The sequence below is a fragment of the Canis lupus genome, chromosome 20, assembly GCF_048164855.1.
Source record: "Canis lupus baileyi chromosome 20, mCanLup2.hap1, whole genome shotgun sequence".
Taxonomy (NCBI): domain Eukaryota; kingdom Metazoa; phylum Chordata; class Mammalia; order Carnivora; family Canidae; genus Canis; species Canis lupus.
In genome coordinates this window covers 12,908,544-12,925,503 of record NC_132857.1, presented here as the reverse complement: position 1 = coordinate 12,925,503, position 16,960 = coordinate 12,908,544, and positions in this window count along the sequence as shown.

Here is a 16,960-nt window from a genome sequence, read left to right as displayed (position 1 = left end):
ATTACTTAGTTTTCATAGCCTTGGTTATACAAATACTCACTGTTCATTTGTATTTGGTTTAAAGTTTAGAAGAGACTTGTTTTCAAGGAAGAAAGAATGTCAATTCGAGTTTGAGTTAAAGCCAAGTTTTCCAAGTGACAAACTTGCTGGCAGCAAATTCAGCAGCAGAAAGTATATCCTAGAGCAGGAGAAAGCCTCCCTCTCTGTCTTTAGGATGAACACCCAGTGCCTGTGCTGTCTATACATAAAGCAGTGAGGAAAACAAAATAGAGGATATGATCTTAAAAATAAAGAGCGAAGTAGTGCAGGAGACCCGGATTTCTATTACACAAATCTTTGACCACACATGAGTTGAAGTCATATGCAAAAAAATCTAGATTATTAGAAATTGTGGCAAGAGCTGCAGAGTCATCAAGCACGCCTGCAGATAGCGGCAAAACCATGGGTAACATAGGATTGACGCTCGTGAAGAGACAAGAAAGATAAGCCATTGAAGCGAGTCCACCAAGCATGAGATGCGTATACTTCACATTAAATAGACTTGAAACACTAGAATGCACCGAGTGGCTAAAATAATTAAAAAGAAGCAATTGAGATGTAAAGACGAAGGTGAATGCTCTCAGTGAAAGCAGTGCAGCATTCATTCTCGCAGCCAAGGATGCACAGAAGGTTCTGTCCTGAGAGAAGGAGCTTTGCGCCAGGCCTTCACTCAGGGCTGCCTAGCAACCAGCTCTTCTAGGAGGGCAGTGCATAAGTTAATCTCTTTGGTAAGCATTTGTAGCTATTAATTTAATTAGCAAAAGCAGCGTAGCATGAATGATCCTGGTGCAATAGCAAAATATTAATGAAGATTTTGAAATTCTAACCTTGAATAGGCACATTGGAGACTGTTCCCTAGTCACACTGGGCCAAGGGAAACTCATTTAAAAATAAAAGTATTGCAGAAAACTTTTTCCTTCCGAGTTAGGTTCTATGGGCTTCCAGAAAGAGACTACAATTTAAATTTTCTTCTCTCTTCTCGTTGCGCAGACACTTACCGTCTGGCTTTGAAAATGAGACTCAACGAGGTTTTTCTAACTCTAAAATTCTTTTTTTTTTAAGTTAGTTTAAAATTTTATTTTTTTTTATTTTTTTAAAAAACTCTAAAATTCTTTGAATCCCAAATGCCTCTCCCACAATATCCTGGTTTTAATTGTACTATTCCTTAGAAGACCCGTGGTTTTACCAACATAACTGTCTTCAAGGCAATCTGTGTTGGGTACCTTTCAAAGGCTATTAATGCTCCTCTTGTTAGCTGGCTAGAAGGGCAACTGTTCAGTGATAACAAGAAATGTTTTAGGGCTTTGACTCTAAGGCTGAGTCTTCTGTCCCCACAAGACTCCTGCCCAGACCTCTTCATTTCAGTTTAATAAAAGACAGTTGTGTTTCAGATGTTTCAGAAAGTCAAGTTCCATTAAAAGCGGATCACCTAGCATTTTATGTACTTTCTAACAACTTTTTCTTCTGGCAAAATACTTTAATGGGATACTGGATCTTGACCTTGCAAAAAAAAAGAGAGAAAAAAAATGTGTGATAAAGCTTAAATGTTGTCTCAGGCTTTAAGGAAGATACACTGCAAAAAAAAATTAAAACCTCCAAAATCCTTCTTTGGCTCCTCTTTCATCTTTTTCTAATGGAAGAGTGGAATTCAGTAATATTCTAGTTTCTGCAAAGTAAACCAATAATCTGCTTATTTCTTCATTGTCTACTACTACAATAATGAGGCCCATTCCATTTTACAAGATGATCTAAGTTAAAAAATTAGTTGTGTAGGATACTTGTGAACTGCTTATGAACAGGGTCAAGGATGTTAAATGCCTGGAGAAAAATCTAAGTCAAAAAGAAAGGGAAAACAACCATTTCAGTAGCAGAGATGGTTCTTTAAAATCATAAGATCGATGCATTACCTCTGAAAATTTAGCTTTTCCAAAGACAGGAAGGAAATAGGTACGTGTGTTTATGTCTTCATGTGTGTATGTGTGCGTCCGAATTCCTAACTCTACGAGTATGTTTAGAATAGTTATTTAATTGGAACTCACCTGGCTTCAATTCTTTACTTACTAACAATATATATGAAAAGAAACAGAGGCATTGAGGCAAATAATTCAGTGTTTTTCAGGCACTCGTTCGGCCAAAAGGAACAATCAAATGAATTGATTTTTTGAAATTGTGAATCCAAAGTAAAATTCTTATCAGGACATGGATCTGACCAGCCACTTAATGTCTTGCTCCTCTAACTGTGATGTTGGGTCAGTAACCTCAGCAACACATGGGAATAGTTGAAATGAAAATCACTGGCCCCTCTTGATATCTAAGGAATCAGAGATTCAAGGGGTAGGGTTTAGTAATCTGTATTCTAAGAAGTTATCCGGGTACTATGCTGAGGTTGAAAGCACTATTTTGATCTGTAATGTGATATATGCCATACACCTTTCCAATAAAAGTTTCTTAATCCCAATAGCCTGGTAACTATTATAATAATCTTGTTACTTCTGGTAGGTTATATTGAAAATATTTTTTAAAATCTTGTTCTTATTTTATTTTTCTATTAGTGAAATTAAAAAAAAACTACAAAATTCCCACATATTCACAAGTTTAGAGAAAAAGAATTTTTTTTAAAGATTTTATTTATTTGAGAGAGAGAGAGACAGAGATAGAGAGAGCATGAGTGGTGAAGAGAGGGAGAAGCAAGCTCCCTACAGAGCAGGGAGCCCTACGTGGGGCTCCATCCCAGGACCCTGAGATCATGACCTGAGCCAAAGGCAGACACTTAACTGAGTCACCCAAGCGCCCCAAGAAAAACTATTTTTAAAAATGGCAGAAATACTGACACTCAGATAACCAAAAAACTATATATATATTTTTTAAGAAATGGTCTCGATGCATCTCTATGTGTGAATAAATTTGCACGTATATAATCATGATCCATGGTGTTTGTCGGGGGGAAGTTTTTATTGATTTTTTTGTCAAAGTATGAATTAGAAACTCTTTTAGTGAACTTTTACTAGGCTATGTGTAAGCTAACGAAATCTCAAAATCTCTACAGCACATAATCATGAACATTCATATATTTGTTCCTTGATTTACATGAATGCTACAGGGTCTTTGTGGCTGGCCTGAGCCCCATGAACCTACTTATATTGGGACCCATGTTGAAGCACCAGGCCCTATCCAGAATGTTCTGTTTTTATGGTTAGGAGCAGTGACACAAAGTGAATCCTACAATCTGCAAAAACCTTTTGCTCAGAAGTGGTGGATGTCACATTCAATCCCTTTGCACTGACCAAAACAAGTGACAAGGCCACAGCAGGCAGTGCAGTTGGGAAGGTCTCTGCCCTGTGGAATAGTGCTGAAGTCATAGGGCAAGAGCTGGACTGTGCCACCCCTAGAAGAAGGGGGTGGATGCTTAGGGAAGAGAACACAATCCGCCATAGGCATTTGTCCTTTGTCCGTTCTTCCCCTCAGAGTTAATGTCACCATTGTCTTTGTTCTCTGCATTTCAGCTATTATACAAATATTATTTCACTTTCTTCACAACCCTCTTTTCCCTGATTTGGGACTTTTGCTCAAGCTGGCTCCACTGACCAAATTGCTTTTTCCTTCTCTTCACCATCATATCACTGCTCTTTTCTCAGAGAACTTCCCTATCCCAAAACCATGTCACATGCTCTAGTTACATGCTTTTAGACTTTACTTTCATTATTTAGCTGTTATCGTAGTCAATAGTGATAATAATTCAATAGTAACTATTGACTTAATATTTTACTCCAAAATGATTTCAAGATTCCAGAAAGATGGGGACATGTTGATTTTCCTCTCCATTGTATCTCTAAACAAGGTGTAGAAGTAATAGTAACCTCATAAATATTCACTGAAAGGCTGAATAAATATTTTTATTTTTAATCTTTTGCAATATCTCTATTTCTTTTTTGTTATGATAATTTGGAAGATATACAACCTATTTGTTTTATTCTTTGTAACTTTAAATAAAACAATGGGATCAATATGTATTGATTGATTAGTGTCACACTGAAGCAAAATTGTTATTCCTTATTTGAAGGATAAAAGAAGTAGTATCTTCTACTTCCTCTTCCAATTATCTTTCCAGTTTTTTGTTAGTGTATTTTGTGATGTCTGTCTCAGTCCAGTTTATTTTTATCCCATAATATTTTATTTACAAACTTTGAAATCTGCATTCTGTATTATATATGTAATTTCTAAAGAGTTTTAGATTTAGAGAAAATTAAAACTTGTTCTTTATCCTTTATCATCCATGTCCCCATTTGTGTATTCTTTATGTTGGGATATCTCTGGGTTAGTGCTGGGTTTCACTAAGAAATAGGGCTTTGTGAAAAGGGTATATATAGGGTTGGACTCCTGAGTCCTCACATTTATGAGCATGCCTTTATGTTGATATTGCAACTAAGCTCTAACATCATTGGTATGGAATAGAATTGAAGCATACTCCTTTTAACTCAAATTCTCTACACATTTATTGTTTATTTTTTATTTTTAAAAATCTGTCATTATTAAAAATGCTTTGTATCTTTAGGACTAATACACAGGTCTTTATTTAAAATCCTAGGCATCTATTTCTAATGCATGACTGATTGCTATAGGATGAATTCCCATTGATTCATATTTGACCCAAAGCTTCCTTTCCATGTAATATGAGTTATAAATCATTTATAATTCCTCTTAGAATAAAGACAAAAACCTTTAAGATGGCCTACACATCATCTCATCCCAAACTGCCTCTTCTGCTCAAATTTGCCAAGAGCAAACATAAACATTTCAGTCCCCAGTTACTTAAACAAGAGGAGATATATTACTTTTAGCCAAAAGATTTCTCTAATAGAGATACTATTTTCATCAGACCAAATCTATGGCCTTAGACATTCAATAAGGTTGAAATTCCCTGAACTAATAATGCCTCATCTCTCATCTCCACTCTCTCAACATTTGTCTGGGTATGACCATCAGTATTCACGAGAGAAAGGGAATCAAAGGTTGTTGTTCTTGTTTTTGAGATGACATGTGAATGAAACCTTAACCTCAGTAGCTCCAACCAATCTCTTTCATGCATTCCTTTTATACTTTCTGTAAAACTAGAGATCAACACTCAAAATGGTTCTTCTGTCTTCTTACCTGTTGTACATTCTGGGGTCCTGTTGAATTACTTCACTAACTGGCAAGCAAGCAAAAAGCAGTGAAGTCACCTAGAGATGGGGCTTCAGACAACTTCAGGAAGCCTTGGGTTGGCTGCTAATGTTTCAGGATTAGTTAATGTTGCCCTGGTATTGGGAACTAGCAGAAGAACAGGAATTTGGGATGGCATGTATCCTCCAAGTATAGAGAGGCTAGAGAAATGGAAATATAGTCTTTCCTCTTAACTACTCCTAAAATCAATTCACGTCTTTCTATTTTAAAGCATATTTCTTTATTTATTAATATTCCTTCACTTATTTTTCTATAGGAATTGACAAAAAACTAGTTTTTTGTTTGCCATAGACCAGGAAAGAAGTTGATTTTTTTCTATTTTCTTTAATCAATATATATAGACTACTTTAAGCATTCCATTATAACTTGAAATGTGGACATAAGCACTCTTTTTCTGAATACAAAGGCACATTACTAAGGCCAAGGCCCGAGTAGATATGATGCCTTTGATATTCAATAACGTGAACATCATGTGGTGTACATGTGTTTGTGTGTATGAATGCACATGTGTGTCATCAAGGAAAATAGTTGTGCCAGTTAAGTATCAAAAAACTTGAATCAAATGGCTAAAACAAGGACACTTTTACCTCAACCTAAAGCCTGAAAGTAGGATAGTTCCAGCCTCTAGCTCCATTTGTTTGCTCTTCCCTCAACTCAACTCTTCCCTCACTGGTATGCAGGGTTTCTTGATTTCTTCAGACAGCCTATTCTCATCATCATAAGATGGCTATTAGCAGAAAACAAGGCAAGGCACTTCCTTGTTCACTTCTAGGACAAGAAAGAGAAGAGTCTGTCCCAGAGCCATAGAATATGAAATTTTTCTGTTCAGTCTGACTGGTCCAACTTAGACAAAGTGCTCATTCAACAACTGTCATCAAAAAATAATATTCACTGATTAGTATAAGCCAAGATTCTTTAACCAGTCCCTGGCAAAATAGCTGAGATGCCCATGATCAGCTTAAGCTAATATACACCCACCCGCACTCAGAGTTGGATATGGGATTAGCATCTTCTGAGTCATGTGAACTGCTTGGGAGTAGGTGGCTCCTGAAGAAAATTGGGGCTTTAGGGGAAATGGTCACTGTGAAGGCAATAGACTATGTCTCCTCAAAGGAAAGTGTATGTCTTATTTGGAGAGATTTATGAGACCAAACAGATGAGAAGTAAATGAATTTATTTCCTAATATCTTATAGAATACAGACGATTGCCAACTTAACAATGGTTGGGTATATGATTTTTTCGACTTGCCATTTTCGAATCAATACATATTCTATAGAAACTGTGCTTCAAATTTGAATTTTGTTCTTTTCCCAGGCTATCAATATACAGAATGGGGCAGAAGCAGTGAGCCACAAAACCCAGATGGCCAAGGAACCATAAGGGTAATACACTGGCAATCATCCTATACCCATATAATCATTCTGTTTCTCACTTTTAGTACAATATTTGATAAATTCTATGATAAATTCTAGTATTTAACATTTTACTAACAAACAGGCTTTGTATTAGATGATCTTGTCCAACTGTAGACTAATGTTAAGTGTTCTGAGCATGCTTAAGGTAGGCTAAGGTAAGGATGATGTTTGTCAGGTTAGGGCTTTAGATGCATTTTTGACTCCTGGTATTTTCGAGTTATGATGGGTTCATCGAGATGTGGCTTATCCTAAATCCAGGGAGATCTGTGTAGAATGGTGATTCCGAACTCAGCCTTTGTAGTGGCATGGTCCTGGATTCTAAATTTAAATCCATTGTTCAATTACTGAATGAGTTTGGTTAGGATATTCTTTTATAAAATAAGGAAACATTATCATATAGAATTTTTTGTTATTATCTAAGTGAGATAATTCATGGGTTTGGAAATAAATGCTGACTTTATTTTTACAATCAATTTTCCTTAAATTTCGGAATATCATTTGAATAAATTGTTTCTTTATCATTTTCTATTAAATTTCCTAGAAGACTCTTCTCTCATTTTAAGAAATACTTTTTTTAATCTTCTATTTTCTATTTGATTTTTAAAATTTCCTTAGTTTCTAATCATCTTTATGTTGTATTCATTCATATCTGCCATTTTGGTTCTAATAATCATTTTTATTTGCTTTCACCGTGGTTTTTTCAACCTTATTCTATACATAACTGATTAGGTTTTGTGTATTACCTACCAGTGTTTCATTCCTCATTGTTTCGAATGTGTCTCTTGGTTGATAAAAGGTATTGTTTCTCTATTTCTTTCCTCATAGCTTCTTTTAAATTTTCTTCCGTTGTCTTAGCATGTAATCTTTGAAACTTCAGTTCATTAAATCCATGTTATTCATTACTTCTTGATGTTGCTAAGTAGTAACTACATTTGTTTTTTTTTTTTTTTTGGGAGCAAATCAATTCCCAAAATCGGTGCTTCATTGGCATTCTGCATAATAAGCCCTTATCCTTATTTATTTGTTATTTACTTACTGTTCTATATTCTTGAATTAAATAGGTTTCATTTCTTCCTCATTACATATTTATCTTTGACTGGGTGGGGGTAACCTAGGTCTGCTGTGGCTCCATAAATAACAGAAATTAATTATCTTTGCTGTCTGATTTTTAAACCCTGCTCTTGAGTTGAGGGATTAGGAGCTGGATGTGTGTAGTTGTCACTCTTGTCTTCATTCTGCACTGGGCACTGCCCTACCTACTTTAATGAATATCTAACCTTGCTCAGCTTTCCCTATAATGCACATTCAGGATGTACTAGTGGAAATTATAGTGGGAATTCCTCACGGAGAGATTTGTATTTCAAGTGGTTATCTTTTTAACTATTTACTAATTTTTATTTTGTATTTGTTTGCTGCTGCCATGTCACTGGATGCCATTACACTTTGGAAATTATTCCCTCTTCTAATCTCATCTTCTGCTGAGACAAAGTGGACAAGTGTCGTCTTTTAGTATTTCTTCTCATATGAGCATTAGGAGGTTATTCATTGGCAATAAAAACAAAGGATGATTTGGGAACATTTAGAGTTTCTCTCTGGAGTGCATTTATTTCATTTATTCCAAATTTATTTAAGGTGTGATATAGCAGTTAGGAATGTTTGGCAGGAAATAATAGTAACAACAGCACTAGAACACTTTCTTTCCCAAATTAGTAGAATAGTGTTTCATGGCCAAGCTTAAGAGGCATTGGGACAATAAGAGAATTAGCTTTTTCATCTTCTGTGCTGGAGCCCAGTGACAGAGAAAAAGGTTGGGTTGGCCTGAACTGAAGTACAGTGTCTAATACAGGGACCCATCTGATTTGCAAGTTACTTGCACTCCAAGTTATGAAGTCCGTGACCAAGCAAAAACAGATTTCTTAACATCTCCTGAATCTCTGTAAATTTTATTCCAGACCATGTCCTCACTAATTCTGTCTCTTTGCCTTGAATATCCTTCACAGCTATTTCTACTTAAGGAAATTGTACTCAACCTTGAAGGTCATGCTGACATGTCAGACCCTCCATGAACACTTCCTGATTTTACTCATTACTCTTGGTCAGTTTCTCTCTTTCTACGTTGAGCTATTATTGCATTTTAAAAACTGTCTTTCAAAATGTTGTATTATCTGGTATGTATTAAATGATTTCTCTATGCTTATTATTATTCCCCTGAGATTGTGAAATATGCAAAGTTCATATTTTCTTTCTGTTTATCTTCCTTAAAACACATTGCAAAGTGCTTGGCACATAGTAAATGCTCATTTTTTTGTTTGCTCATTACAAAAAAAAAAAAAAAAAAAGCTTTCAATTGGATGCATCTTACTCAACCAGAAATTTCATTTATATTTAAAACCACTTCTTTGGGGGAAGAAATAAGGAATATTGTATATATTATAGTTTGTAATGCCTCTCTGAACACTTAGGCTAAATTTATTAATTTAGATACTTTTACTTATTTATTTTCTTTAAAAATATGAGTAAATGTCAATCCTTGCATAATTCTAAGCACTTCAGTTACTGAAGAGACTCTTTAGGAGAGTGGATGCTTTACAAGAGGAGACGTAAATTTCATTCATCTTTTTTTGTTCAGTCTCAGGGTAGCTGTGCTTTATCAGGTGGACGGCCTATTGAACAAGGTTTCAGAGTTCTCCACTGACACAGAAGTCAGTGATATTGTGTGGGGACTGTGTCTACCGATGATAAACAATGCCAGGCTCTGTGTTGCCTTTATACGTCTTTTTGGAGCATGGACTAACCTTTAAAGCTCTAAGTTACAATTTCCCACTCTCCGCTGTACTGCTAACAATGGGATGGGTCCCCTGTGTTCAGCTGAGCTAACCACATTCTAAAGTTCAGAGAGGAGAGAAATTGAGATTCCTGCTTTATTGCGGCATTCTACTTTCCCTCTGAAAATCTTATATGTAGTTACATCTTGGAGTTTACATATTGCTGAGCATTCAATGCCCTGGTTAAGGTAAGCAAAATCTATTATAATCCTTTCCCAATCCCTTCTGATTAAATACTGTTCCACGACTCTGTCTAAGTGAGAGCAGTGGGGCCAGTAAAGCTGCTTCAGCTTAATTGTTGTTGGCATTCTTTTTCACTTGGGGCTTAATGGGATGTTTCTCTTTGACGTTTTTTAGCAGTGAAACTGCCTGGAATTCCCATACACTTTGTAGGAATGCTTGCATTAGTGAGAGACAGGATTTCCTCCTAAATTAATTCCTAAAACGGAGATAAGAATCAGTCATGGGAATACGGGGTGAGGATCACAGAGCACTTGATGCTATTTTTATATGTTTTAATTTTTAAATGTTACTTCTGAGAATACATATACATTTCATATATATAAATTTATATATCCATATGAATTTATATATTATAAGGCAATATACAAATATAATAAATTATAATATACTTATATTTGCATAAGTAGTTTAAGTAGTTTGCATAAACTACTTTAAGTAGTTTAAAGATGTATATATAATACATTTATATGTGTATACTGGATAAGATAATATTTCAATATTTGTATTGAATTTAGATCTATAGTATCAAATATATAAGACCCAAGGTTTTCATTTTGTTTTGCTTTGTTTGAATCATTTTTTAAATTATTTTTTAAATATTTTATTTATTTATTCATGAGAAACACACAGAGAGACTGAGAGAGAGGCAGAGACACAGGCAGAGGGAGAAGCAGGCTCCATTCAGGGAGCCCCATGTGGGACTCAATCCCAGGTCTCCAGGACCAGGCCCTGGACTGAAGGTGGCACTAAACCGGGGAGCCACCTGGGGCTGCCCGTTTTGTTGGTTTGTATTCAGTAAGATAAATAATTTATTTGACAGTTAAAAAAATTTTTTTTCAACAAAATGGCTAAAAGACTTCATCTCAAATGTATGCACCTCACAAAAATAAGAAAATATTCCAGTAGCATGACTCAAAATTAAAGAACATGTCTTTCTACCAACTCAAGTTTCTGTTCAGTTCAGCCAGAAAATGCCACTGGACCAGCGCTTTCTAGATAATAGAGAATGCATTAAGGACGGGGTCTTTAGTCTACTTGACTATAAATTGTACTCACGATGGAAAAATGTTAGAAAATGTAGCTCTATTTTTTTTTAACATTTTGCTGGCAATTCTCATGCACTATACATATGAATGTTTTTGAAAATTTTTGCACCTGTTCTATTTAAAGGTGTAGTTTAGCTCCTAAAATATCCTATTATCCATTAACAGCATCAAATCAGTAGCAGTATAAAATTTTACTTACAAAAGTGATTCAAAATGCCTCCTGAATTAAGAAGCAACTTACATTGACAACTTCTAAGTAGGAGCTTCATTTATTTATTTATTTATTTATTTATTTATTTATTTATTATTTATTTTTAGGAGCTTCTTTTATTCAGAATACTATACAAACTTGATATTCTCTACCTTATTTTTCCTACAAATCCAATTACCTAACACAAAAACAAAAGCAAAAACAAAAAAAAACAACAACGATATTCACTCATTCACTCACTCTTAGTCCACATTTTCAGCTTTGGTTAGAAACATATTTCTTCAAAACACATCAATGACTTCCTGAAGTGTATTTTTTAAAACAATTATCCATACGAATAAAAATATGCCCTGTTATACCAGTCTGTGAAAAGACCATCAGGTATATTTCTTTAAATACCTGAATTACTATGGTTGACTCCCATTGTCCACATCTTAGCATGCATGTCTACTTTCTTAACTACTTAAGCAGCCCTCTGCTGACATGTCAGCACTGTTACCAGAGCCTTTCCTGCAGGCTTTCCTAGTATCGCACTCAGTTTTTTAAGATCTAGCCATGCCCTTTCACCCTACAGCCTGAATAGCTTCAATAAGTTTAGCAGTAAGTTTTTCAATCCTTTTTGGAAGACTTCTCTGGGGTCCAAAGTTAATCCCAGGAGGAGTGGATGAGAGCTACTTTTGGATTTTGCCATCTCAAAGAACCTAAACTCTTCCTCACTGGGAATTTCTGGTGAGCCAAACTCCCAGGAGCTGGTAATTTTCTATGAAAAATGTGATGTAGTTTTTTTTTTTTTTTTTGGTTTAGGGGTTTTTGGGTTTTGTTTTTGTTTTATGATAACACCTGGTTTAAGAAGTCTCTAAAAATACTAATGTTGCAAAGATATCCCTAAAAATCAAAGATAACTTACACTTTTTGAAGCAAAATGGTAGACAGATAGTTTTATTAAAGTTTTGACCTTAAGATTTATTCCTTCACAATATCAGACCAATCAGGAAAAGTCAATATTGAAAAATGACATTAGAGCTACTAGAATGTATTCCAATACTGATGTAATGTAGATTACTTACCTTCACAAAAGAATTATTCATCCTGGCACTTTAAATGATAATCTTTACATCTTTTATCTTTGGATTATAATCCAAAGACTTTTAATTTTTTAATTTTTTAATTTTTTTAAGATTTTATTTATTTATTCATGAGAGACACACACACACACACACAGAGGCAGAGACACAGACAGAAGGAGAAGTAGGCTCCATGCAGAGAGTCTGACACGTGACTCAATTCAGGGACCCCAGGATCAGGTCCTGGGCTGAAGGCAGCACTAAACCGCTGAGCCACTCAGGCTGCTCCAAAGACTTTTTAAAACTGTAAATAATATATGTAATTTAAGAAATCTGCATGACAAAGTCAAGGAACTCAACTTAATTTAGGAGAAACTAAAATCATATTTCTTTCAAAGTGCAGTGTTAAATTGAAAAAACAAGTAAATTTGATGGAGTCCATATCTAAAGGTCATTAGTAATCATACAAATATGAAATACAAAAAAAAGGGATATCTTGGTATTTTTAACTTTTGTGGATTTTGGAAGTTGTGATTATATTTGTACATTTTATATTCATCATATTGATTGAAATCAAAATTACACAGTTTAAAACTTGATTTATTTAGGCAAATTTCCTTCATCTGTAGAAAATTATGTTGTTTGCAGATTGAATTTTATTTTCAATTAATTTTAAACCAACAGAAAAATTTTAAGATTGGTTATAGAACTGTATACTTTTCAACCAAATGTCCCAATTATTAAATTTCCCACATTTACTTTAGCATTCTCTCTCCCTGTCTTTCTCTCCTCTCCCTCTATCCCCACCTCCTGTCCCTCTATTTTTGTCTTCATCTCTTTCTCTCTTTCTTTCTCTCTCTCTCTCTTTCTTTTTTTCTTTTCTTTTCTTTTTTTTTTTTTTGGCATCCCTAAACTGTTTTTCAGCTATTTAGGCTATTGAGAGAAGAGCCAGAGAGAGGAAGTAAGATTTAGGAAGAAGAATAAAACACTGCAAATACTTTAGTGTATGTTTGATAAAGAATAAGGATATTTTCTTACATAATTATGGTGGAATTATCAATATTAGGAATTTAACATTCATATAACATTGTAGTCTACAAACTACATTTAGATTTCACCAATTATATCAGTCTTTCATAGCAAAAAATTAATAATAATAATAATAATTATTATTCTAGTATCCTTTATTTTGAAACAGGTCATTTATTAACAGAATGTCTAGTGCAAGTTTTGGTGTGGTAATATATTTTCAAACATGCTAGATAAATACCTCAGAGCATGATTGCTGGATCATATGGTAAGAGTATGTGTAGTTATGTGAGAAACTGTCAAACTGTCTTCGAGAGTGGCTATCCCATTTTATATTACCACCATCAATGACTGAGAGTTCATATTGTTCCACATTCTCACCAGCATTTGGTTTTGTCATTGTTTCTGATTTTGGCCCTTCTAATAGGTATGCAGGGATATCTTAATGTTTTGATTTTCATTTCCCTGATGACACATGATGTGGAGCATCCTTCACGTGCTTATTTGCTCTTTGTATGTTTTCTATGGTGTTGTGTCTTTTAAGGCTTTTTCACCATCTCTTAATTGGGTTGTTGATGTCCTTGTTGTTGGGTTTTAAGTTCTTTTGTATTTAGGTAACAATCCTTTATCTGATAAGTCTTTTGATAATATTTCCCCCCAGTCTATGCCTTGTCTTTTTATTCTTTTGAGAATATCTTTCACAGAAAGAGATTTCCATTTTACTGAAGTCCATATTAATTTTTCTTTCATAGATTGTGCTTTGGCATTGCAGGTGAAAAGTCACCACCATACCCAGGGTCATCTGGATTTTCTCCTGTTATTGTTCAGAACATTTACAGTTTTGCACTTTAATTTAGATCCATCATCCACTCTTAATTAATTTTGTGAAAGACATTAGATCTATGTCTAGATTTAACTTTTTTTGCATGTGGATGTCCAGTTGTTCCAGCAGACTATCTTTTTTCCATTGTATTATCTTTACTCTTTTTTCAAAAATCAGTTGACTAAATTTATGTGGGTATATGGGTTCTTCATTTTGTTCCATTAATCTATTTGTCTATTGTTTCTCCAATACCACACTGTGTTGATTACTAAAGCTTTAAAGTAAGCTCTGAAGTTAATTAGTGTCAGTCTCCAAATTTATTCTTCCCCTTCAACCTTTTATTTCTTCATATAAACTTTAGAATCAGTTTGTTAATACCACAAAACAACTTGCTGAGCTTTTGAATGGGATTGCACTGAAACTATAGATCAAGATGGAAATACATCTTTATAATATCAAGTTTTACTATCCATGAATATGAAATATCTCTTCATTTATTTCATTCTTCTTTGATTTCATTCATCCAAATTTTGTAGTTTCCCTCATTTATACCTTGTATGTATTATATTATATTTATAACCTAAGTATTTCATATTGAGGGATGGTAAAGTGATACTGTTTTTACTTTCAAATTCTCCTTTGTATGTTTCATATATTGTTGATATATAGGAAAACAACAGACTTTTCTATAGTAACTTATATCCTACAACCTTGCTATAATCAGTTATTCGTTTTAAGAGTTTGTCGAATTTTTTCAGACTTTCTATATAGGTGATCATATCATTTGTGAACAAAGACAGTTTTGTTTCTTCCTTTCCAATCTGTATATCTTTTATTTCCTTTTCTTATCTTATCACATTATCTAGGATTTCAGTACAATGTTGAAAAAGAGTGGTGAGAGCTGTCATCCTGTCTTATATCTGATTTCAGGGGGAAAGCTTTCAGCTTCCTACCATTAAGCACATTATTAGCTATAGACTTTTGCAAATATTCTTTATCAACTTGAAGAAGTTCTCAACTATTTTTAGTTTATGAGATTTTTTTAAAATCATGAGTTGGTGTTGGATTTTGTCAAATGCTTTTTCCACATCTATTGACATGGTCCTGGGATTTTTTCTTTTTCAGTTAGCTGTAATGCATTGTATTAATTGATTTGCAAATTTTGAACCTGAGATAACTCCTACTTGGTTGTGGTGCATAATTCTTTTTATACATTATTGGATTAAATTTTCTAATATTTTAAGAATATCATTTAATTTTAATCTCTTTTAAAAAATTTTCATGGGGCTAGGTTATGTATTTATATTGCTCCTGGATTTAAACTTGAGTAGGTCTTAGGTCTTTTATGGTTATTTTTAAATAATAAAGTTTATAATTACTTTAAGTCACAAGGCAGTCCCACTGCAGTACTTTATATATTTGTTACTATGTACTAATCATAGCTGTAAACATGGGTTAAAGAAGATCTTTTTATTCCCATGGGATGTCTGAAGTCAAGAAAGAGATAGGAAACTATGGCATGGTCCTTTTCTCCTTTCTAACTCAGCACTTCACTTCTCATTTCCATATTGCTAGCTGCAATATGACTTTACTATGCTTATATCAAGGAGAAGTTGCAATAAAGTTTGAACAGATTGAGGGGGACAAGCAACAAAGAAAAGGGCTTGTTCAATGGGTATTGTTGTAATGGTGTAGAACTGGTGCTTCCAATTCTTCAAAAATATTTGTAGCTCATTTATCAGTCCTGGATATTTTCATTAGTTCTTTGGATACAACCACTATAAAGATTCTCCATTAATGCTTTTATCAGTATAATCATAATTATTTAAAATTTTGTTTTTTTCTTCTAATGTCTGTGTCATACTTGAATCTGGTTCTATCCCTTGACAGTGTAATGTTTATTTTGATTTTTATATACCTTTTAAGTTGTTTTGAAGGCCAGACATCTAGGTAAGATAGTAGAGATGGAGATAAATAGCTTTAATGTCTAATTTATAGTTTTCAATTGATCTTGTCAAAATTTGCTATAATGCTAGTGCCCCTAGCCACCTGCATACATGAATGTTAACAGTTAATGGAGAAATATGGCATGATCACAGATATTGAAATACTTTTGTAATTTTTCAAATGCAATATTCCTGGCAATAGAGAAATTATCAAGTGAGGAGTAAGATCAAATGAATACCCCAAAGACGAAACAATATCTAATAAGACATCCCAAAAAGGACACTAAGTATTTTAACTATCATAGGATGCCTGGTGGCTCAGTAGTTCAGCATCTGCCTTCGACTCAGAGTGTGATCCTGGTCTGGGAATTGAGTCCTGCATGAGGTTCCCTGTGAGGAGCCTGCTTTTCCTTCTGTCTGTATCTCTGCTTCTCTCTGTGTGTCTCTCATGAATAAACAAATAAAATCTTTTAAAAAATTAAATATTTTAATTATCAGATAAAAATTTTAACTATATTTGCTCTGCTTGTAGATTTAAATATAATTTTGACAGAGGATTGGAAAACAAGGATAAAAGGAAGGAAGACAAAACTCATTTGAAAAATAAGTAATATAATAATTCCAAAAAATAAATAAATAAATAAATAACCCAAATCAAAAGTTAATGTAATACATGAGTAGCAATTAACACACCCAGTACCTAGATTTTGGTTTCTTCAGTAATAGGAAAAAGGGCACCAAGGAGATGTGACTGTTCTAGAACTGGAGCAGGCAATTTAAGGTGATGCTATAGCATCTGGTAATGCCAGGAAATGAGATTAAAAAAAAAATAGCAAACACAAAGATGGGATATGTGAAAGGGTCACAGGAGCCAACAATGACCATCACTGGAACAATTTGACCAACAAAAAATAAAATAGCATTTTATTAAAACTCAATGTATACTCAAATATGTGACCCCATATTAATATAAATATATAATGTAATAAATGAAGAGGAGGGAAGAGACATGTTTCCCATGCAGAATTCTGAATAATTCATGGAGATACTGTGCCCTAAAGGAACAGGAGAATCATTTCTCCATCCTTCAGTATGGGC